Consider the following 24829-nt stretch of genomic DNA (forward strand, 5'->3'; position numbering starts at 1 on the left):
CCTTTTAAAAGCAGATTGTTTGTGATTGAGATAAAAAGATAGAGTCCCATAGCAAGGCCACTGGGATGTGCAGAAAAGTTTTAAGGCTCAGACTGGGATTCGGGAAGTTCAGGCATATACCTGGCCTCTGCCACTGATGCTCAGCTCAGGTAAGAGTCATTCTCAGGTTCTGGTCTTGCATTATTCTCAGTTCTTCAACACAGCCTTCCTCTCACCACTTTCCTTGTTTGTGTAATTGATCTGTAAGCCATTTGGGAACTGACAGCCTCTTGCCATAGGAGCGTGAACTGCTGACAGCCTTTTAGCTCTCAGTCAAGTGTTAACTGCTGCCTCTTCACAAACCCGTAACTCACATAAAAATCGCTTTTGATATTCTCTCTGCTCAGCAGGTTGCACCCTGCCCCTGACAATGGCTGTAGACTGGCGCCATGGTCGCTTGTGTTTGTGTGCATGTGTGCGCATGTGCAATACCATCTGCGCTGCTGTCTCCAAATCCCTGTGTGCAAATGGCATCATGTTGCCCTGTGTGCAGATGACTACTTCCAGCATCTCCTCCCTGATTGGTTCTGAGGGCCCTGGATCTCCCCTCTTTCATGTGGTATGGGCAGAACAGACCAGGTGCAGCCAGCTGAGAGTAAGGGAAGAAATGCCTGACTGCATTGGAGTGTGGCACAAGGAGGAGACATGGTTCTCCCTTGTGGAGCAAGTTTCCCCATGGCTGAACTCCTGTGTGAGGGGTCATGGCCACTGGCTAAGAAGTGTGAAAGAAAGATCCCTTTCTTATCCCTAGATACTTTACCTTTCAAGAAACATTCCACTTCCTTTACTTACACAACAACTTCTTTGGTATTAGTACCGTGAAAAGCAAAGGGTGTTGGCATTTGCAAAATGCAACCTAAATCATAGAATCATAAAACATCCTGAGCTGGAAGGGACCCATCAGGATTATTGAGTCCAACTCCTGGCCTTGCACAAGACACCCCAAAGAGTCACCCCACGTGCCTGAGAGCGTTGTCCAAATGCTTTTTGAGCCCTGTCAGGCTTGGTGCTGTGACCACTTCCTTAGGAAGCCTTTTCCGGTGCCCAAACATCCACTGGGTGAAAAATCTTTTTCTAATGTCCAACCTAAACCTCCTCAGGCCATTCCCTCACATTTTGTCACCATTTGCCACAGGGAAGAGATCAGTATCTGCCCCTCCTCTTCCCCTCCCTAGGAAGTTGTAACTGCAGTGAGGTCTCCCCTTAGTTTTGTCTTCTCCAGACTGAACCTTATCCACTTCTCCAGGCTGAATCCCGTCCACAAGAGACTTTATCCACTCCTCATACAGCTTTCCTTCAAGGCTCTTCACCATCCTCACAGCTTTCCTTTGGATGCACTCTAAGAACTCAATGTTTTATATGTGGTACCCAAGAGTGCCCCCAGCACTAGAGGTGAGGTTGCACCAGTGCAGAGCAGAAAGGGACAATCAGATTTTTTCCGAAGTTTTTCTGAGTTTGTTGCTTAGTTCCATCAAAGCTAGTGCTGCTCCTGCTTTTTCAGCATCCAATTCTATGAGACGATTTTTATTAACATGAACCACATGTACTCTGATGTTTCTTATCTTTGTATCTTTGGACTTGTGAGGGGATGAAAGCTGTGGTGCACTTAGAAGCATTCTTAATGGGAAAACGAGGAATGCAGCAAATATTTTTTGTTTAGATTAAAAATATTTTGCATTGTTTCTACCCATGTTGGCTTCAGCATAACAGAAATTAGCCCATGGAAGAGGCTTGTCAGCCTCAGGGACCATACTCAGCCATGCACAGTGTGTCACCATCATTCACTTTCTATTAAAACCACTACAACTTGTACACTGGATTCAGCTCCTATTATGTCTTTGCTGCACATCATGAACTCAGTGGCCTCAGAGTCACACCAAGAAACCTGCTTCTGTTGATAAGCAAGTATCACTGACATGAAAGGAGACAAGGTAAAGCATTGGTCTATCAGACAGAAGAACAGTGCCATTCACCTCAAGTGTTATCAATTATGTAAGGGTAGTTACTTCTGAGGACAAACGTGTAGGAAGTTCAATTGCTTGAACATATTTATCTGACATAATAAGATAAATTAAATTAAATACAAATTTAAATGCAATTAAATACATAAACAAAGAAATTAAGTCATTAGCACATTTTCATGAGCTTTAATAATAAATTTCTTCTGGATTTCTGAAAACAGTGTCAAGTGATAGATTTTAAAATGGGGCTGAAATAGCAGCAGTCTGACCACATGGAACAGAAGGCTAATAAAAGGGAAGGATAGGGAAAAAAGGATGTGAAAAGAAATCCATGTGCCTGAGGGAAAGAATGCACACAAAATTAAAAGTCTTATGCACCTAATAAGAGAAGAGAACAGAGAAGCTAGAAAGTTTATACTATCGTACTTAGAGATTTGGATTTTATCAAAGCTATATCAAAGTTCAGTGCAGGAAGATATTTAAGATTAAATTAAAATGTATAGTTAATGTAGGAGAAGCTGTTGCACAGGTAGTGGTCTATGTACACTTTCTTCCTGTTTAAAATATTTTACTTTCCTGTGTTCATCTTAGTGAGACCTGCAATGAGAAGTCACAGTATTTCTAGATATGATAACTGAGCACATTCTATCTCGAACCTCTGGTCCCTTCAGAATGAAAACACCTATGCTGAATTATAAACACCAGCCTCTGACAGCAAATAAATGAGGCAAAAAGAAAACAAACAAAAAAGCCTCACAAACAGTTCTCTAGTAGTTAACTTCAAAGCTAAGGAAGTCCTAGAAAACTGTTCTGCTACAATATCATACTGATGATGAGTGAAAACACTAAATATCATCAAAGTAGAGGCATCAATAATTACTTCTAGCTATCTGGCCTGACAGGGCAATCCAATCTCTTGGTAGTAAGAGTGGTCAAGATATGAAAAATTCATGTCTGCCTATTTCCATTTACAGGACTGGTGCAGACATGCAGAACTTCTCTCCAGCCACCTAATTCCTTGAGAGAGCCCTTTCAGTAAGAATATTATGAGTAGTTCAGAAAACTGATTATACCTTTGATTGCAGGTAATGATTAGCTAAATGCTTCTTCTCAAAATGAACTGCCAGAAAATCTCCATCCCAGGCAGCAATTTCTCATAAGCAAGGTCAGCAGAACTGAACAACCACAGGCATGTGTGAGGGCATGTGAGCAAGGTGAGCTATCATCCCAGTATCATATATGGCTGTCACATATGCTGGTCTTAGCTTTAGTAGCATGCCTTTTGTTTCAAACCTGTTTCTCTGACACTTTCATTACTTTAATTTATTTAGTTTCATAAGCAAGAATAGTAGAAATGAGTTCAGAAAGAGCATTATAGCTATATATATATAGATATAGATACAGGCTTATCTGTAGTGATATAGGCTTATCACTGCCTAGGTGATATAGGTATAGATTTAGATACAAGTAAGGTATATATGTAAAGCAACATCTAGTTTATTAGCCTGAGGGTATCCTCCATTCAATAATTCTCCAAAATGTCTGTCTTGATATTTTCAAAATTCACCATTTTCAAATTGGTTAAGCGTTTTTAGTCTAATTTTATGAGACCTCAAGACTAACCTCTTGTGATAGCACATTTTTCCCATGCCATCTTCAGATTAGAGAAGATCATAGAGCTGTAATTATCTAGAAAAGAACTGAGATCGTATGAGAACGAATCTCTGCAATGAACTTCACCCCCAAAACGAAAAATGAGGAAAGTGCTTTCCTGGAATCTTTGAACTCCCAGGTGTAGAGACCAGTCAATCTGGAAGCCGAGGTACTGTACTAGACCTGATAGCATCAACATACAGAGTTAAGACAAGAGTGCCAAAATGAAACAGAACATCTTCCCAGAAGATGGGATAAGGAGGGATCAGTCATAGTTCCTACTGTACAGATGTTTCTTAGAAGATCAAATGCACAGTGCTGCTTACTCAGACTCTCTGTTATTATCTCACTGACCTTCTCCCAATTTTAGCTAAGTCTGACAAAAGCTTACTGTGTTAATACTTCAGTGCTTTCTTCCCATTACTTCTTTCAAACTCTACATGGTCTTTGTGCTATTCCAAAAATAAGAGATGCTGCTGGTGTTGTGCTCAGAGCTCAGACTGCAGATACCAGACTGCAAAAATCTGCATACACTGATTGTGGATACAAAGGAACATATCCCCAGGTCATGGAGAAAGAAGGAAACCTACTGCATCCTATAGATATCTTTGCTGTGCTTCCTAGCTAGGAAGTCTGCTTTTCTATCACTTACATCCACAACAAAACACATTAAATCGACATGCTCTTTTTTACAAAGGAAATTATTTTACCTTGCAGGGATTCAAAAGTCTAAAGAAAATACCCTTCTATTATCATGCTTTAACTTCACAAAATAAAGTCTCATGCAATTTACAGCCAGTACCTTAGTGCCTTTGTAACCAGTATATTCATGTCAGCAATCAGATCTATGAATATTTTTTTGTTTAATAGGTATAATTTCCATGAATCACTAATGGAATCAGTAGGAGGATATAATACGCATGCAAAAAAATGAGGTGGTGCCCTTCAGAATCCTGGAGGGATTTCATCAGCACAAACCGGTCTGCTTCTTTACTTTACAAAGCCAGGGTTTTTCTCTCAAGTAGGAATTTCACAGCAATCTGTAATGCAGCTCTGGGAGGACACACTGTCATTTTATTCATATTTTGTGAACAATATTTAATTTTAAAAAATAATCAACTGTTTTACCTTTTTAAAAGCTTAGATATATGGAAACAAAGCTGTTTCTTAGCCTGGAAAAACATTAAGCATTTTGGCTAATACAGCCATTTTTTCCTCCAGATTTAATGCAAAACAATTGGGCGTAAATGTTCAGGTGGTATGTTGGCTCTAGAGGACTGAATAATTGGAAAGAGAATTAGTTCATTAATGCTCTAAGAACTTACCAGTTCTTCATCACAAAGAGAAAGGAGTAGGAATAATTCAGCCACAGTAGAGCTTTATTTCAGTCATAAACTGTAAGCAAGATTCAGCACTTTGATTTTCCTAGAGCTCCACATTGACTTTAATTGGCTTTGGATCAAGGACTACACTAAGCCTCTTCATGTTTGGTGTTTATAGACCGCATTCTGTCTGTGAGGCATAATCATATACATTTAAAAGAGCTTATCACTGCCTAGCGATAACTGCAGGTTATTACCTTTTCTCTTCCCCTAATGCAAGGCAAGAATCAGCAGTAGACTCTCACTATTAATTATCCATGTCTTTCTGTCCTGTTTCCTGCCACCCATAAAAACTTCTCCCTGATTACTGATACTGCCAAAGGACTGCTGTGTATGTTAGTTACAAATCTTCAACATTCCATTTAAGGAAGAAGAGTCTCTACAGATACTTATTTTCCCAGCTGGCAGCACCTCCATTATGGGAGGGACGTTTATCAGTCCATAAGAATTATCTGCAAGATTGGCACACACAGAAAAAGACAAATTTTGCTCCCTTTTGAGTGCACAATGGCTTAGCAGTTACTCCTTTTCAGTTAGGGAGGTGGGTATGCTGAGGACAGCTTCTGGGGCTCAGAGTACTTTTAATATGAATATTCCAAGAGCCAGTGAAACATGGGCATTTCCATCTTAATGCAGCAGACCAGGAAAGTGTGAAGAGTCTTTTGGTCCAACAGAAAAGGAAAAACAGATCCTGTGTGAAACTTAACATTGTATAAACTGGTGAGCATGCAGTGATTACTTATCACATGCAGTGACTACACATCACACACAGATATGAATCATTTGGAGGAGGGGGCAAACTGAAAAGTGGAATTAACTAAGGGAATTGAGTTAGTAAAAAAACTTGAGTATTTAGTCCTGGTAAAATAAACACACAGAATCCCCCTAAGGTTCTTGGCAAACAAAGAACTCCTCACACTCTTCCCCCCCCACCCCAGCATAGCATCCCTCTCACAGGACAGAGCTCTCCACAAACTTCTTCAAAGTGAATCCTTCTGTGGGCTGTGGTTCTTTATGAACTGGTTGAACATGTGTCTGCCCTGTGGTACAGTCTGTCATGAGCAGACTCTTCTCTGAAGGATCCCAAATCCTCCCAGAAAACTGGCTCCAGTGTGGACTCCTCTCTCCACAGGGTCAATGGTCCTGCCAGAATCCTGCTTCCCATAGGGTCACAGTCTATTTTGGGCATCCACCTGGTCCAGCCTAGGAGTCCTCCATGGGCTGCATGTGGATGTCTGCTCCTCCTGGGGTTTGCATGGGTTGCAGGGGGACAGCCTGACTCACCATGGGGCTGGCAGGTACCTGCTACCTGACAGGCACCAGGGGCTGCAGAGGAATCTCAGCTTTGGGAATCTTCACCTTCTCCCCCTCGTGCTTCACTGCCCTTAGCGTCTGCAGAGCTTTTCCTCTCACATGTTCTCACTCTTCTTCTGGATGAAGTTGTTGGGTATTTTTCCCCCCTCTTCTATAATAGATTACCCCAGAGGTGATATCATCATCACTGATGGGCTCACTTACAGTCAACAGCAGGTCGGTCTTGGAGCCATCTAGCAATGGCTTCATTAGACACGAAAGAAACTTGTAGCAGCTTCTCAAAGAAGTTGTCATCCCACTCCTATAGTCCACCCCACCACCCAAACCTTGTCATGCAAACCCAGTAAAGCAGTGTCAGCAGAAAGCTGGCAAATGCAGTAATTGTTTTTTTCCAAGGCAGAAGACCTGATGAATGAGCAGGTGGAATTCCACAGCAGGCTCAGCTCAGTAGCTATTTAAAGGCATGCCTGCATCACAACAAAGGAACAGCAATTAGAGACCTTTTCTACTGATACCCATTACTCTTACACAGTTGTCCTTTTTATGATAGCAGCATAGAAGAAAAGATGTCTGAAGTAATTGCAATTATATTATCATGTTTAAGCTTATTTTACCACAGCTTTCTGAACATCATCTTCCATTTTACTAAGAAAGTAAAGCTGAATAGGATTATTACAAGCTCTCTATGCCAATCCATCACTGATACCTGTGGAGTTATGCCAAAAATTAATATTGTGCATGAAATTAGTCATAAATGAAAGATTTATTCAAGTAATTAAATGGTGAGTTGTAAACACACTACTTTAAAAAGCAAATCACTTACAAGAAATCTGCTACTAAGATATTCAGATTGCAAAGTTACCCGACAACTTTGTACAAATATGTGTTCCTGATGTGCAGGTATTTTAAAGGAGACTCATTAAATTAGGAATTCAGTTCAAGCACACATATTGCACTACATTTAATGAATGAGGTGGGAATAAAAGGGGAGAAATTGGGGCACCTGTAAGACAATTATTCTGCACAAGCAGAATTTTAAAACCTGACAGGTGAGTAGAAGAGAAGAGATGACACACCATAAAATTCACATTAGAGGGCTTGTTTGTGCTTGTTATAAAGACAATAAAATACACATAGCATGAATGCAAATTATTACTTTATGAACATGAAAGAGAAGCACATGCATGAGTTTCTGTTAGCTACTGTACATAGTTAAAAAGCTTATGAGTGTCTGACCCCAGTGTGTTAAGGCTGGTGTGGTGGGTTGATCCTAGCTGCACACCAGTCCCCAGCAAAGCTGCTCTATCACTGTAGTCCTCAGCTGAACAGGGGAGAGAAAACAAACCAAGGGCTCATGGGTTGGGATAAGGACAGGCAGAGGTTACTCACCAGTTGCAGTCCTGGGCACAACAGACATGACTCGAGGAAATTAGTATAATTTATTCCCAATGAAGTCAGAGTGGGACAATGAGAAATAAAACCAAATCTTAAAAACACCATAATCCTACACCCCGCATCCCCCCTCCCCTGCCACTTTTCCTCCTTCCCTTTCTTCCTGGGCTCAACTTCACTTTTGGTTGTCTCTACATGTTCCCCAACAGTAGCACAGGATGACAAGGACTGGGGTCTGTGGTCATTTCATCAGATGTTGTCTCTGATGCTCCTATCTCCTCCGTGGAAGGACTCATCACACTCCTTCCCTGTTCCAACATAGAGTCCTTCCCACAGTAGTCCTTTCTAAAGTGCTCCAGTGCTGGACCTTTCCATGGGCTGAAGTTCTCCATTAAGTACTCCAGCATGGGTCCCTGCCATGGTACAGTCACTCAGGAACAGACTGCACAAGTTCCTGTGGGGTCACAAGTCCAGAGAGCAAACCTGCTCCAGCACAGGCTCTTCTCTCCATGGGGACACAGGCCCTGCCAGAGGCCTGCTCCAGTGTTGGCTTCCCATGCGGTCTCAGTCTCCTTCAGACATCCGCCTGCTCCAGCATAGGAGTTCTCCAGTGGACCTCCATGGGCTGCAGGGGCCCTCACCATGGTCTGCACAGGGGCTGCAGGGGAATCCATGCTCCAGTGGCTGGAGCACCTCCTGCCACTCCTTCCTCACTGGCCTCGGTGTCTGCAGGGTTGTTCTTCTCTCTTATTCTCACTCTTTCTTCCCTGACAGCAATTGTTGCACAGTAACTTTTCCCCCCTTCTTCAATATATTTATCTTATTTAGTGACAGGGACTTGGCCTTGACTACTAACAGTCCTGTCCTGGGGCTTCCCACAGTTTCTCACACAAGGCACCTCTTTAACCCTCCTGCTACCTTTCCATGCTTACCCACTACGGACAGCTCTCTAAGAAGAGCTGAGATGTGGTAATAAATTAGATGAAACTAAAGAAGTGGTGGGAAATTCCTAGATTTTTGTATAAATTTTAGCTTGCAGACCTTGGAAAAAAAAAACATTGCTGATTTCTAACAGGTTGTTTTTTTAATATAACCTATTTTCCAGTCATGGGAAAAACTGGAAGAGCACACTGGACACAGACAGAATTGGATACAACAGGTAAGAAAAAGAAGGAGTGGCAAAGTGAAAAGTACTAGATTGGTTAGTGTTAATTTGGTAAAAATTGGAATAATCTACAATTTTTCTTAAAAGACATGAAGAACTGAACCTCCCAAAGGGTAAGAATCCTAGCATTAAAGTAAATTTACTTGTTTTTTTAAATTGTGAGTGTTTACAAAATATCTTGAAACTCATTTGGCAGATTTCTCTGCAGGAACATGTCTCCTGTGAAATGCATGGCTAAGGTAACTGATTCTCAGAAAACTGACCCAACAGGCAGGGATTCTGAGCTAGGTCACAGAAAGAAAACCTCTTTTTTCTGAGTGGAAATAAATATCTTGTGAAGCCTTACTGGGCCTGCCTGGGACAGATCCTTAAACACTATACATCTCGTGCAGTAGGAGTGAGGAGTAAGGCTAAAAGAGCTTTGTTTTTCCCATCTAACAAACAGAACTAGAGATGAGTTAGGAAATCTTACAAATGTTTACAGATGGAAGCAGAAAACACTAGCAGAGAAAACTGAAACTGACCTCATGAAGGCCTTGTAATATTTTTTCCTATTTTCTATCCTTAGTCCTTGGATACATGCTTTAGTAAGTGAAGTGCTCATGGTTGCATATGTTGCATATGCAAGTAAAAAAATTCACTTCCTCCTCCCCCTTCCCCCTAGAATGTATCTAACAAATGTAGCTTTTCTGGAGAGGATTTATAACTAGAGGGGTATCTAGGTGATCATCCTGAATCAAATTATTTAATCTTTCATTTTTCTTTCTGCTATTGTGACCTTTTGTGGTACTTAGGAGGAGGCGGAAAGTAATAAAAATCAAGTAAGAAGGTGATTTTTGAATCCTCCACGCTCCTTTTATGGTACTGTTCCATCAAGACTTATTGTCCCAGCTGTAGTTAAAATAATTACAGAGCAATTACAGTCTAATGAGGAAGAATGGTGCAATCTACTCAAAATGAGTAAGAGAGAGAAAGTAGTATTCCTTGGGACTGATAAAGCCACCTTACATGCATGTTACCAACCTGGAAAAACAACAAGAAATCTAATGCATTTGGCAGCTAAAAGTATCAGACAGTGCTAAACATTTTCCATACACAGGGAGACAGATAGTTCCTATTTCAAAGAGCTGTCCTTAAAAACTAAAACACTGGTGCAGAGAACCTATGATATGTCTAAAAAAAGTAATTTACTTTTACATTTTCCCTTTTTATATTTAAATCCACAGAGTAGTCAAAGTAATAGGATTTTCAAAGATTTTAAAAACCTTGTGATTTCATTACTTATATTTGCAAGGATGGACTCCAAAATTAGAAGGTGATCTCATATTGACCAGATTGACCAGAAGGGCAAAAATGAATCAAGGAGGGTTGTCTGACTTCCATGAAGTCTTCAGTTCATAAGTGCTGAACATCCTGTTGGTGACAGGATTATTGTTTGTAAGCCATTTGGTGTGTGTGCACCCTGCCAGCTACAATACAGTATTGAGATACTTGATCTGGCTCCCATCTGGTTGAAGCGCAGGTAAAACTAAGGACGAAATTGCAACTCCTAACAAATTTGCTTTAGTCAGAGAATGATTTTTGCTCAATTTCAGGACTCATTATTCAATGCTGACAGCTGACAATCTGTATCACTGTAGATACAAACTTGCTATTCAGCTTGAAAATCGTGCTTGCCCACCTGCATTGCGTAAAGGAGGATTCTCATGGAATACAGGAGAAACCTCTTTTCTGCATGGACTCATCAATTTACAGCAGTTTTACTCTCCAATCAGCATTTAGTTCAAATTCTAAATATAGTAATAACATAGTTAGATTGATGAGTTTCTGGATGAAGCCCAGGTTTCCAGGAATGGTAAAGCAATAAACCTTCTGAAGTTATAGTGATGCTACTGTTGTGAACTGTAGGTATAAATCTCCCAGCCTTCCCTCCTACCTCTTCCCTTCTGCTCTCCTGAAGTTTTTTTTATTCTGCTCATTATTTCTTATCTCCTGAATATAAATTGGCTTTGCATTCCTTTGTGGTTGCATTTTAACACATGTCCTGGACATCCAGCAGAGCAGAAGCAAAGCCCAACAATGAGAAACCTTTAGAGCTTTGGACGTTTAAGTCACTTGTAGTCAAAAGTGACTGTGGTGCATTCTCACCGTTATCATTTGTTCCTTTTAGAAACAGATCATGCAGGCACCCCAATAATTAAATCATTTACTTACTGGGAGTTACAGCAATTGGTAATGATCAAGGCATTGCACAATCAGCAGGCTGTACTCATTTGTTCTGCTGCTTAACATCACCACTGTGAGAACAACAGTGTTTATTATGGCTCACAGGCAGTAATCATTTTTATGTAACATGAGGATTTTTTTCAGTCAATTGCTTTCATGCTTTAGGCTGATGAAAATAATCATCGTGAAACAATTACTTGCACCTCTACAGAAGATGCTCAAGAGTTCAGGTCACTGAATATGAAGTATATACATTTTTATTGGGGTACACATTGTCTTTTGCACCTTTGAAGAGAAAAGAATACAAATCTGGATCACTGCTTTCTTCCGTGTGTTGAGAACCCTTATTAAATTCAAAAGGCTAACAGTGTCCAATAGCAAGACATCTTCAGTTCTATGAAAGAATTCAGAAGCTAAAGATGAGGTGAAGGATTAGCTATGCAACTTTGAATTACCAACATATTCAGAAGTGAAATGTCTAAATCCACTAGGCACTGACTTGGTTTGAGGATTTATGTATGAATAATTCAAGATCTACTCATTTTAATTACAGGCAGCTGAAAATACTCCAGCAATCTTGTCAGGAAATAGGTATGTTAAACACTATATTATTCCATGTGCTCACCTTTTGGTCTGCTAGTAGCTGACCATAAATACACACTGCATCTCAAAAGGTTTGCACCTCATGTCCAATTCAACATTAAAAATAATGCTGTATGAGCTTGTAATTGACACTGTAAGCAATTTTTTGCTCTAACAATGGAGGCAAAACAAGCATGAGGTTGAGAAGTACTTAACTGAAATGATGAATTGAGAATAAGGGTGTCAAATTTATCAGAATTTAACTTCATATGGAGGCAACTTTATACAGAAACATTTTCATCCTGAAGAAGAGAATTACAGGCTAGGCTCTCTGCACAAATCCATTGATCCAATTCATTCTAAGAATTCAAAGTTATAAGATAGTTGAGATCTGTAAAGGCAGACACCTTCAATAAGGCAGCAAAGGATTTCACAGGGTACTCAAAATACTTCATAGTTTAAGTACATTTTGTTTACTCCTTTTCATAATTTCTCTCACATGGGTGCAAAGAAAGAAGAGATCTTTCTATCTCTAGATGTTAATACAAAGCAGATATGATTTCATGACAAAGAAATTCAGTAATTAATATTTCTAGGTGATGGGTCATCATGGCAAGAGATACAGAAAAACCAGAACATTTAAGGCATAATTTACTTTGTTACAAAGGAGTAGCATATGAAAGAAAATGAAACTGGAAGCACAGCTACAAAGTAGACAATTTATGTCTGGAAGTCTGATGAAGAGCCTTGCGAAATGAAAAAAACTAGAAGAGTGTCATGGAGGAATCTTTCTACAGTGGCAATATTTTGAACACATGGGAGAACCACCTCTGAGAAGCTCAGGAGAGGACTGGTGTGCAGGCCATTTGGTGGTGATAGAAAAGCCACTTAGTGGAGAAAGATAAGAAAATTATGCTATTTAAGGGTAAAAGAAGGAAAAAATGGCTCAGGCTGCCTTGACTGTATGGGAACAGCTGAGGACCTAAATGACTGATATCAAATCAGGTCTTTTCTCTAGTGATAGCATTAAAACATCCATAACCAAGATAATTTGCTTATCACAAGGTGATACATAGCTACCAGAAACTATAACAAAGTCACAATAGTGCAATATAAATTACTTTCTTTAACTGTGGCATGTGGAAGACTTGTTTTTATTAGGCTGCATATTTGAGCCATCTCTTTGTGCTACTGTGAAAAAAATGGGGATTTTGTATATAAAACCTTTTGCATACAAAAGGTTGTAACTATTGCTACCTATTGCTACCCAAACTGATCTTTGTTTCTGATACTTCTTAACCTTATGCTGGTTACAGCTATCATGGTTAGGGCCTGTGTGAGTTCCTGTTCCAGTTAATTATAAATGAAAGATATTACAAAATATTAATAGCCTAATGCTTTTTTTTTTAAACCACTCCTTCATGTCTGGGTCCACTTTTTCTAAACTCTCAAAGATTAATAAGTCTAGTTTTAGTATATGTTTTCTAGTTTTAATACCTGTTCAGAGAAAGAAATGCTCTGCTGTTCAGAGGACAACATTTTGAACTTCAAGTACTGTGCTGAGTAGGCAATATTTATTAGGGGCAAAGTGAGATCAAGAGAAAAATAGAGAAATCTGTAATCACAGGAAGGGTACAAAGTGACAATCTAGCAACCCTATTCAGACTAAAGAGCAGTGTACTTATTATCTCTACAAGCGCGAAATTATACATCTCCCAGTGAGTCTGACCCTAACATTGACTGCATTCATGATACCTGTTTGATGACATCATATTTTTTCAGATTTCAGGTAGCTTATTTATTCTGTAGAGAGAGTCAGGTTTTTTTATACCCTTTTCTGCCACACCTGATTAGTCCTATTGAATGAGAGAAATAAATCCAGTCCTCTGCAATACTAGGCTATTACAATTGCATAGGAACAATAATCATCCATCACAGAAAATCCATATAAAGTTAATATTAGATGTTCTGAAACAATTTGGCAATAAGATTGGACAAGGCCATATCTTATTGTAATCCACTTGCTCCCAGCAGTCTCCTGTTCCTACAAAGACAGTGAATCAAGAGAAGGTACTAAAGCTCTGTTGGGCCAGAGAACAGCAGAATACTGCTGCTGAGCAGACTAAAGGTGCAAAACAACAGTAACCTTAGAAAGAAGAAAGAATGGAGATGCTACAAAGGTAGAAGAACATTTAAACTGTTATTTTACTAAACCATGCAAGTAGCATAATTATCCAATTGACATCCTAGGTATGGAAAAAAAACTAACACAAACCTAAAGCAAGCCCTTCTGAAAACACGGCACTTTAAGGTGAGTGTGGCTGAAGGTTTCTTTGACAGGACAGTGAATACAGCCTATGCAACACTAAATGAGGCACCGGTTTCTCCCTATTTTCTACAGTTTCTCAGATGAAAATAGGTGAAAACTCAAGTGCTAACACTGGATAAGTGCTGTGAAGCAATGAAATATTTTAGCAATACTGTCATATTAAGTCTTTAATTAATGAAATAATTGTGTTGTCATGATTTAACAAAGGGAAATGAAGGGGAGTATAAGAAGGCAATCACAGAAATGAAAGTGGAGGTTTCTTTAATAAACTAATGGCATGTACTCATATATCAGTGTTCACCGTTTTAATTGAAAACAAAACAAAACAAACACTGCAGCAAAAGTGTTGAGCATGAAACCTTCCATTAAAGTTCTTGTTGTTCCATTGGTATTCATGTTTTATACTCCTTAGGCTACATTCTTTTTTTTCACAAAACTAAAACAAATGGTGTGTGAAACACATTTCTCTTATCTTCACTTTACAGGGGTTAGAACGGAGACCAAGGTAAAACAAATGGTTCTTTCAAGGTCCTGAAGGAAACCTGCCTTTGAGCCAAGAAATCTATATTTTTGAAATTTGAGTACAGTGTGATAATAACCAAGAATTCATTTTTATCATTATCTAAGTAGTGTTCTGCTCTTATTTCTTTGATTTTCTATAGAAAAGATATGTTAAACAGCCTTAGTGTTTTAAAAGTGACATCTGTAAACTGAGAACTCATCTTTTGCTTTGCTGTGTTTGGGAAAAAAAACAACAAAAGCAAGAGTTTAGTGAACTGTGGAGAGATTAATGTAACTGGACTGAAAGAACTTTGTGTGATCTGGCAGGACTTCTTCATAACATGGGCTTTGAACTTGTGAATTTTACTGCAAAAATCTAGGAGACCAAATTTGATCCAATAAATATTCTAAATGGACGTAAACTCAATTAGTTGTAAGGTTTCTAAGCTCCTAGATGAACCAGCTGGGAAAACACAAAGTGCTTTCCAGTTTATTATTTACTTATTTGTTTATTTACTTATTAGTTGGGATGATCATTGAAAAGCTTTTAAACCACCCTAAACTCAGTCTTGAAACTTGTAATCTTCATTCATGGCAAGTCTGCTGTGCAAATGGGAGTGGGACTTCTGAGGGCTCTCTGATAGAGAGACCTCTCCATTTTTCACTGATTACAGAGTATTTCCATTTCCTATTGGCCAATCCTGACAACAGAAATGTCTTATAGTCTGTTCAGAGCATACACAACAAGGTGCTTAAACATTACAATTGCATACAGCTAAAAAGATTTTAATACTTCATTTACTGTTACGTTTATTCACAAGTATTTCTAATAATTACAGAGTGCTATTCACACTATTTCCCAGTTTGGTGAAAATATATTCATATTTTTATGTTAACACATCTTTGTGTGTTCTCTACTTTAAAACTAGCACTTTTTTTTCCAAATACTTTAGAATTACATGTCTTTGGGCTACAGTTGCAAAATACATGGTTATTTAAAGTGTATCATAACATATGCTGCTGGTGAATTCTCCTTAGTTCCTCAACGGATGAGCAAGCAGCGCAGGATATGTATCTTGGGCAAAGCAAAGGAGTCTATACTAAGTTTCCATCCAACAATGCAGCAGGACTGTGGCTAGAGAGGATTCAGATTTGATCAGATTTTGACCTTCATTCTGTTGGAACTCTTACTTCCCTGATGGTTCATAATACTACTTCCCCAATAATGTTGTGGTTTTCTTATTGACAAAGCCAACTGATTCTTTAAAAGTTATATAGATTTCTGCAAATCTTTAATTGGATAGTTTATACCTCCAAGGATGATATTTAATTATTTTGTATAGAAAATGGGAGGCAGCGCTCTGTAGTTGTAGGCCAGAAATAGTAGAGATAGAAGATATTTCCTAGGGGAAAAAAATAGGATTTTTTGCAGAATCACAGAATAGGTAAGATGGAAGGGTTGACTGTAGCTCACCTATTCCAACCTTCATGCTCAAGTAGGATCCTCTAGAGCATAGTACTTGGGGGTCTATCTAGACACTTTCTGAATATCTCCAAAGGAGGAGGCTCCACAAGCTCTCAAGGCAACCTGACCAACCAACCTGTGCATGGTCACATGCACAGTAAAGAGGGTCCTTCTCATATTTGGATAGGACTTCCTGTGCATCAGTTTCTGCTTGGTGCCTCTTGTCCTGTTGCCTGGCACCAGCAAGAAGAGCCTGGATCCATCGTCTTGACACCCTCCCTTCAGACACTTGTATACCTGGATAACATCTCCTCTCAGCCTTCTCTTCTCTGGGCAGAACAGGTCCAGATCCCTCAGCCTTTCCTCAAGAGATAGATGCTCCAGTCCCCTTATCACCTTTGTTGCCCTCTGCTGGATGCACACCAGGATCTCCTGGTCCCTCTTGTATTGAGGAGCCCAGAATTAGACACAGTGTTCCCTTCCATTTGTTGCTTCAAGCATTTTTACTAATTCAGTTGTCTGACAAGACTTATTAATGCAGTCATTAATAGTAAGGATTTCTCTTTTTCTTTCAGGCAGTACGTGATACATTAAGTAAAAATGTCTTATGAGTCTTCCTTAAAAGCAAACAAGCAAACAAACAAACAAACAAATGAGAAAAGGACCCCAAAAATACACCAAACCATCACATTACTACAGTTTCATAGCAAGATTTCAGGCAGTTGTTCCAGTAAGATCCATATCCAACTCAGAACAAAATTATTTGAGAAAAGTAAGGTTCTTACAATGCTCTGGAAATATGCTTCCTTATGTTTTATTTTGCCATCAGTTCCTGAGGAAAAATAAAGCCCTGCAGTATTTTGTAACCAAATAAATATCAACCTACATATCCATATTATGCTTATTGGCAGAGAATAGTGCTTTATTAAGTAGAATAGCTTTATTAAGTAGTATAGCTTCATTTTAACAAGGGGACAATACTAAATAAAACTCTAATCCACTACTAAATAGTGGTTACTTAGCCCACTTAGTGGTTATTTCTGCGCTTGAAAAAATTACTTCTTTTTTGAGCTAGCCTGAAACATTTAGAAAATTTTTAAGCTAACTCTGACATATGTCCTACATTACATATTTGGAAAAAACACTTCCATTTTTAAATTTGAAAGTAAGGATATATGCAGCGATATATATTCAGATCTGCGTACATATGTATACTATCTGCAGAGTTGAACAACTGCAACTGGTCTATAGCAACCTAAGCATTGCTTAGCCATTCCATACATCCCTTCACTAAAAACTAGGTGCTTCCAAATTTTGATTTATAGATGGAGGTCCCACAAGCAAACTGTTAAAGTGCTCAGAAAGGCAGAAGATAGGAAAAAAAAACTAGTAGATAACAGCAGCTAATTTAAAAAAAATATATTCTCAAGAAATTTCTTAAATTATTTCTTAAGTAATTGTCCCATTTTGGCTTTTTGATACTATCTGAAAAATGGTAGCATTTATCTGGAAATTGCCTAGCAGCTACAAAAGGCAAAGGACACGTCCAAGGAAGATATGTGTGCGCTTTTATAAAAGGGCAAGGGTAAGATTTCATGATGTCATACAAAACAGGAAGAACTATTTGTATCTTTTAAACCATATAAATGGATTTTTAAAGTATCTTCCATATTGCAAAAGGCACTTATTTTCTTTTCTATTATGATGTGCTCCAACTAATCTCGTTTAAAAACCACTACTTTTCTAGGGTTTGTATACATGTTGAACTTGATGTGTATTTGTTGCTTATTATTCACTCTTCCTCTAAAAGAAAAGCATGGTGTATCTGATAGATTAGTATGAGATGAAAGATTAAAATTTCCTTAAAATATGCAAATATTGTACTTGAGGTATTAAAAATTTCACCTCCATGTTATTTTTTGCAGTTATGTGTCTTAAAATTCCACCTTGAATTTCATAATAATGAAAATATTTCTACCAGATACCTGCAGAACCAAGAAGACAAATGTTATTCAGAGTGTGTGAGGATATATTTTGCAATAAAGATGAATGGGAAATGGCTAAGATATACGATGACAAATAAGATGTGGAAAAAACATAGGTTTTACTATACTATGAATCATAGATTATTGATAATTTTCTTTTTTTTCCCCCCTTATTTCTTAATGTCTCAATTTCACTGGCCATTTTTCAGCACTTCATTGAAGTGCATGATAAGAGGTATTAGTTAAAAATAATTGTGGAAATTCAGAGGCCTAAGTACATATATCTACTGCAACCAAGCAAAGTTATGACACCTTACTCCTGTAAAAAACATCAAATTTGGACAATGTCAGAAATGATTGTTTGACATTGCTGTAATGTTGGTTTGCATCATTACTCAGAAGGTACCAGACTGAACAAACCATCAGCATTTACTTGCAGATAGTGAATTAAGATGTCCCTAAAATGTATAATTTCTATTCTTTACCTCCTTCTCTGATACAATATGCATATACCTGTATTTTCACCTCTAGGAAAAATAATCTCCCATAGTGCTTGGTCACCTGAACAGAGCACCTAGTCAGACAGAGGGAACAATCTGAGATGTACACAAGTACCTTTGCTAGGGAATTAATGGATGGATGGCTCTCTCCACTGACCTCCATCTCTGCTAAACAAAGCAAACACAAAAGCTGAGGCCTGGAAACAGAACACATATATTGCAGACTTCTACCATTTTTAGGATGCAGGTATTCCTCAAGTCCTCAAAAACTGTTTTTATATTTTGCAGCACTTCTCCTTCTGTGACCCGCTTGCAACTCCTCTCACAGTCAGTGCTGCCGCAGTGCTGGTGTCTTGTAACACCACAACATACTCTGCATTCACCACAACTGCAGGGAAGAGCATCTCCCATCCTATCCCTCTCTTCCTCTCCTAAGATGTATCAGTAAGTAGGTGATAATTAGTACTTTGAATGGAGTTGTGAAAATCGTTTGAATTAAAGTAATATCTTTGTTCTTCATCCTAATACGTACAGTTTAACTAATTACATGGCTTGGTAGCACAGTTAAAAAGTAAGAAAACAAGGGAAAAACAAGGATGTGCGTCTGTTTGTGTCTTTGGGGCAAGTGTGTTTTTGACCAGAAAAATGTTACAAAAATGTGATTTTTATCTTCTTCTAATAAGATTTCAGAGCTTACCTGGGCAACTCTGAGACTACCATATGCAAACCTTTTCTTCACTGTCTCCCACGACATTTGTAGAGTGAGCAGGTTGTCATGCACGGCTCTATCTTCTCCACTGAACAAATATTTGCTGTGTAGCACAGGTACAAGGTATGTAAAACTTTTGTGATTTTAGTTTTGTCCCATGGGAGTATCAATGGCTGGCTTCCAGCCACACCTAATAATCACCATGAATAAAATCAGGTACCAATTGGCAAAATTATTTAGTGCAGTGGTACATGCACACACATAATCCTTGTGTGTTTAATGGAAATATTCACTGAACTTGTCAGAATAACATAATAAGAAAAGTCGTGGTTTCCCATCTGGTAAGAAAATTAGCATTAAATGTATAATCTAAGGTGAGGCTGTGAAACACACCAGAGAATATAAGAGGAAGGAGATTTAGCTTAACTTTATATTCAATAGCGTCAGACAGAGAAAATAATTTAAAAAGTGCCTAAATGATATAATAGAAAAAGTGCACTGGGAAACCAGTGCTGGTTATTCTTTTATTTTCTTTTGAAGTTGTCTTAGCTTCAAAGACCTTGGTGACCACTAAAATTTAATTTTTAAAAATCTAATTTTTAAATAAGAAAATAGACAAGCTGTAATTTCTAATGACATACAACTTTAGGGTTGCAGATAAAGAGCTCATTGTCTGTGGGTCTGTCAACTCAGAAACAGGGAGGATACACAATTTTTTTCTTTGCTTTTATGTTTTTCCACCTTCTGATTATTTTAATTTAGCTATGAAATGTGCGGAAAAGCCCCAAAAAACCCCCCAAAACCACCAACAACTCAAAGAGATAAACCTAGTTGAAATGATGACCGAGAAGTCCAGGAGCAATTCACTGCTCATTAGGAAAGATCTTAAAGATCAAATAATACTGGAAATCCAAAGAGCACCATGATGTATCAGCGTTAAACTTTGAGCTAAAGAGTTGATTTTACTGTGCTAATAAATCTCCACCACATGACATGGAGTCTCATCAAAAACAATCCACCCTCTCACTTTGTTCCCCAAAATCCCTTTGAGGAGCTATATGCTGCTGCTGCTGCTGCTGCTGCTATTCCAGCAGGTTTCTACCAGTGTGTGAAAGCAGCTCTGGGTCAGAGGCTTAGCCCTTATGTACCAGCCTCCACTTCCATAGCTGCTCCTGCTGCAGAATGGAGCTCATAACCTGGCCTCTCTTCATTACTAGGCAACTATCATTCAACCTTCTCCCAAAGGCAAAACTGTATGCCTATTGGGATTATTATTGTTATTTTATTATATTTATGGATCCTATTAGTCCACTTCCTTTGTTATTTGCTATCCATGTTCTCTTTTTCTGTGAATGGATGCTGAGACAAGATTGCTGGTACAACTAAGTCAAAATTCAGTATATATCAACGAGAATGGATAGCTGTTAGGTCAGTTAGGTTTGTGGTGACTACAAGCAGGATTCACTTATGACTAATGCAACTCTAGAATGGAGCAATGTGTGAAGATGTATCCCCATTAATTAAACAGGTGTGGTGCTAACAGATACTCCTGGTTATGTAGCATCCTGAGGACAATTCAGATGATATCCACCTCTTCTCAGCCATGCTCTGCAGCTATTCACAAAACATTGTCATATACATAAAAACCAGTGACCAAAAAAAAAAGTTGATTTTAAGTGGTTGAGCTCAATATGGTTGAAAGGAGCAGAGGCCACTGAAAGTTACACTTGAAGAAGAGCCCTGCAACTATATTGCAACTGCAGATCTACTGACTAGATGCAGACACCTAGCAGATAGGAAAAAGTTCTTTCCTATTTATGCCTGTATTTGTCTCTCCCCTTCACCGTTTTCCTTTTTTTTCAGTCCTTATATAAGTGTTCTGCAAGGTTCTCCAGGGGAGACTATTACAGCAGCTGTGGAAGTCTGTCTTCCCACAGGCCTCTCCTGAGTCACAGGATCTGGTGGACATAGCAAATTTTTAAGTCTTTGGAAAATGGGCAGAACCTCATAAACCTTGACTTTTCGCCTCTCTCCCTCCTGAGCTGAGATGGTGAATGCACACTTAATGCTGAAAGCACACCTTCTGAATAACAGAAGAATCAAACTGCCTCCAGAAGCCAATGTTGCTGTGCAAACGCAGGCATTTAGACTCACTGCTGCTCTTTAATTCTTCTTGAAAAAAACAGCCAGGTTCTTAAGCTGCAGTTCCTCATTTAATCCTTCTCTCCAAGGCATTGTGGCTTACATACTAGAAATAATGAAATACATTCTGCCCATTTTAAAATTTCAAGGATATGGTCTCTAAAATCAAACATCTCCAAGCACTAATGTTTTGGTTAATTGAACCTCTCTGACATGTAGTCCCTTAAGTCTCATGTGCTAAAAGTTCAGAAAAATTCACCAGGCTGTGAATGCATTATTCCTTAAAAACACTAGGACAAAAACAAAGATACTCTTGTTCTGAACTTGCTGTCATGTTTCATCTAATAATACTTTTCCCATTCACACTTTTGTGATGCCAGGCTGCTTCTGAATTAATTTGTTTCAAACTCCAAGGTGCCATTACTATATGCAAGAGATATTTCTTGGTAGGGAAAATGACTTGCTTTATAAATCCTTAAAGGCAATTTGATTCCTAATCTAATATATTATATTTATATACATATGCCCAACATACCTACAGACACATACTTGTACAAATCTACTTCACATTCAACCAAATCCAGTCTGGAACATTATGAAGGAGAAATATACACATATTTAACACCCAAACCCTCATTCAATTAAAGAAGAAATCAAGATTGCAAAGAAAAACAGTGAAAAGCTGGGAAAAAAAAAGATTCAAGTTTTTTTCAACCAGTTTGCCAGACTACCTCCTGCATTTTAGATGCATGTGTTATGAAAGCCTTTAAATACACGATATTTTTTACCACAAAGGATGTTGATCACTCAGTAAATAAGAAGAAAATTCTTCCTTTAACATCATATATTCTACATTTTGCTTTGATTTTAACTTTTAACTGCATCATATTCTTGGCTCTGCCTATAACCAAATATTGCTTCCATTGTAATCCCTGCAAATGTTAGAACTGACTTCTGATATGGATTTTGCTTTGCATTTTTCCCGCAGTTCTCTCTATTTAAAACAGGAAGACATTTTTATTTTGTGTTTAGCACACCCTTGAGTGTTTCTTTATGCTACAGAAGGGCTATGAAAAGACGTAGCACAAATAATTAGACGTCTCTTGCCCTGGTCTGGTGATGTGAATTAATTCAAATTTTGTGTCTGGAAACTGTAACAGTTGTTACAAATTACTATTTCTAATAGACCTGGGAGGGGTTGGGAGAGGGGTGGAGGAGGATGGTAGTGAAGATGTGAAAGAATTCAGGGGCTTAAGCTCAGAGTAAATGAAAAGTATTTGTTATATAAACATAGAATTTGAAGCAGATCTGTTTCCCAGTTCTGTGGCAGGTGTGGGACTAGTCTGGGAGCAGATGCCAAATCAGGGCTCAAGCATTCTTATAAAACCTATCCAAGGGGCTTAATGTATCTCAAGGTTAATTACTATTATCAAATCCCGCCAGTTTATATGATTCATTTATAATTTCCAATAACTTTAAGATGTCAGAACTTTTCATCACAGTATTTTTTTTTTAAAACCAGCAAACATCTTCTAGGAAGTTCATCCTCTACATCTTCTCACATAAGCCTCTACCATTTATTTTTCTCTCCCTTTCTGTGACTAATTTGAACTGATCTAGTGTTATCTGTTCTCTGAGATAATTCCGAAAAAAAGAGCAAATCTCTGCTTCCTTTTCTCAGGTGCTTTGGATTGTAATGGTGCTCGGCTACTGTGGATTGTAATCTTTCTACAACACTTTGTTCTCTTGAGTGGTAATAATTGATTCTGAAGAGACTAGAGAGTAATTCATGTTGGGTTGTTGTTTATGTTTTTTTAACCTCCAAAATAGTATTTAGCTATGAGGCTTTAGTAGTCTTACAGTCCTTCCTGATTTAAACTAAAATCAGAGGATGAGATCAAAAGTCACACATAGCCATGAAAAAGGAATTTTTTTGTATTTAAGATTTGTTCTCCATCTGCCTGGCAGGTGGATGAGGAGCACAGTGACACCATGGGCAAAATGGGATCTCACCAAGGCTGCTTCTTCAGTTTTCTATGGCACAGAGAATATATTTCTTAAACCACAACAAAATCACACTAAATGGAGAGACCCTATGACACGCTCTGATTTTTACAGTCCATGCACATTTCCACTGTGTCTGTGGACATCTTAATTGAAGAAACGAAACAAACTTAAAAAGGGTTTTTGTTGGGTTTTTTGTGTTTTTTTTTTCTTTTTTTAATTTGGCAGAAAGAGAAAAAAATAAATCATTAATTTTTAAATTCTGTAAAAGAACAGTACACTTTGAATAATAACAAGTGCACTTTGCAAGTGCAGGGAAGAATTACATGAGCAGTACTTTGCCTGTTGAGACTATGAACAGGGCTAATAAAGAGCAAACTCATTTGTCAGGAAACAGCAGCAAATCAATTGTATGAGATCACTCAAACAGCTGCTCCCTTGCTAAGTGTAGGACCAGGCAGCTGGTAGTTCAGTAGCTAGGCCCTGCCTGCTGGCAAGGTTTGTAAGGCTCATTTCAGCAAGCCTGGGAACGGCTTCCCCAAACACACGCCCACGATGCTGTTTCTGCTTTCCTCCTCATCCTGAGAGTCCTGTCACAAAACAGCTCCAATTTGACAATTTGACTCTTGCTGTGGGAGAGGGCACAGCTCTCACATCTTGGTTTAAATAAAAAGGTTACCTTGTCTGTCATTCCTCACATTCCCTCTCTCTAAGGATGCAAACTATCACAACAATGCACATCAAACTCTTGCAAGAAGGAAATCAGTACAACCTGACTATGAAATGGAGGAGCTCCACAAAATGACTGCAAACAGGGGTAGCTGAACACTCAGATGAATCTGCATTATTGAGATAACAAAATGGGGCATTGCTGACAATGAGAAACTGCAGCAGTCTAACCCTGAGATAAGTGCACTGACCAGCAGGTCCAAGCCTGTCCTGCTGAGCCTGACAATACTGCCTACACAATAATGCCATATTTGACTCACAGATGGAAGTAGCATCCATTCACAACTTTGAAAAACAAAAGCCCAAACCACACCATTATCCTGCAACACCCAAGCAAGTAATGAAGGAGGACAGTTACAAGCAAATCACTGCTTGGTCTTGACTGCCTCTACTTCCCACTCACTCCCTTTGGTACAGGTGACCAGCTTCGTGGTGAGCAAGAGAGCAAGGCAGAAACTGCTAGATCACTCGTAAAGAAATGGTATAAATGGAAAAGTCTTCTATGGTACTATAAATATTCAGGTGAGATAGACTTGTGGTTCAAAATACAGACATTATAGTAAGGACACACGTTTTCATTCAGCACTTTCTACTAGACTTCGAAGGAATTCACTGTCCTTTCTTTTTCAGCACTTCAGCAGTTTATACCCATAACCCTCAATGTATATACTGTACATTTGGAGTGCAAGTTGTCTGGAGGAGTTGCCTCTTACATCCATTGTGCAGTACTGGAGACAAGTAATTTGGATCG

At 38.6% G+C, this 24829-nt stretch overlaps 1 protein-coding gene across 9 annotated transcripts in view; it reads right to left on the minus strand.

Moving 5' to 3' along the window:
* The window catches only part of LOC129133064 (leucine-rich repeat and immunoglobulin-like domain-containing nogo receptor-interacting protein 2), a 484996-nt gene that overhangs the window by 42547 nt on the left and 417620 nt on the right, over window positions 1-24829 (minus strand). The window lies entirely within an intron of this gene.

The sequence above is a fragment of the Agelaius phoeniceus genome, chromosome Z (assembly GCF_051311805.1).
Source record: "Agelaius phoeniceus isolate bAgePho1 chromosome Z, bAgePho1.hap1, whole genome shotgun sequence".
NCBI classification, from domain to species: Eukaryota; Metazoa; Chordata; class Aves; order Passeriformes; family Icteridae; genus Agelaius; species Agelaius phoeniceus.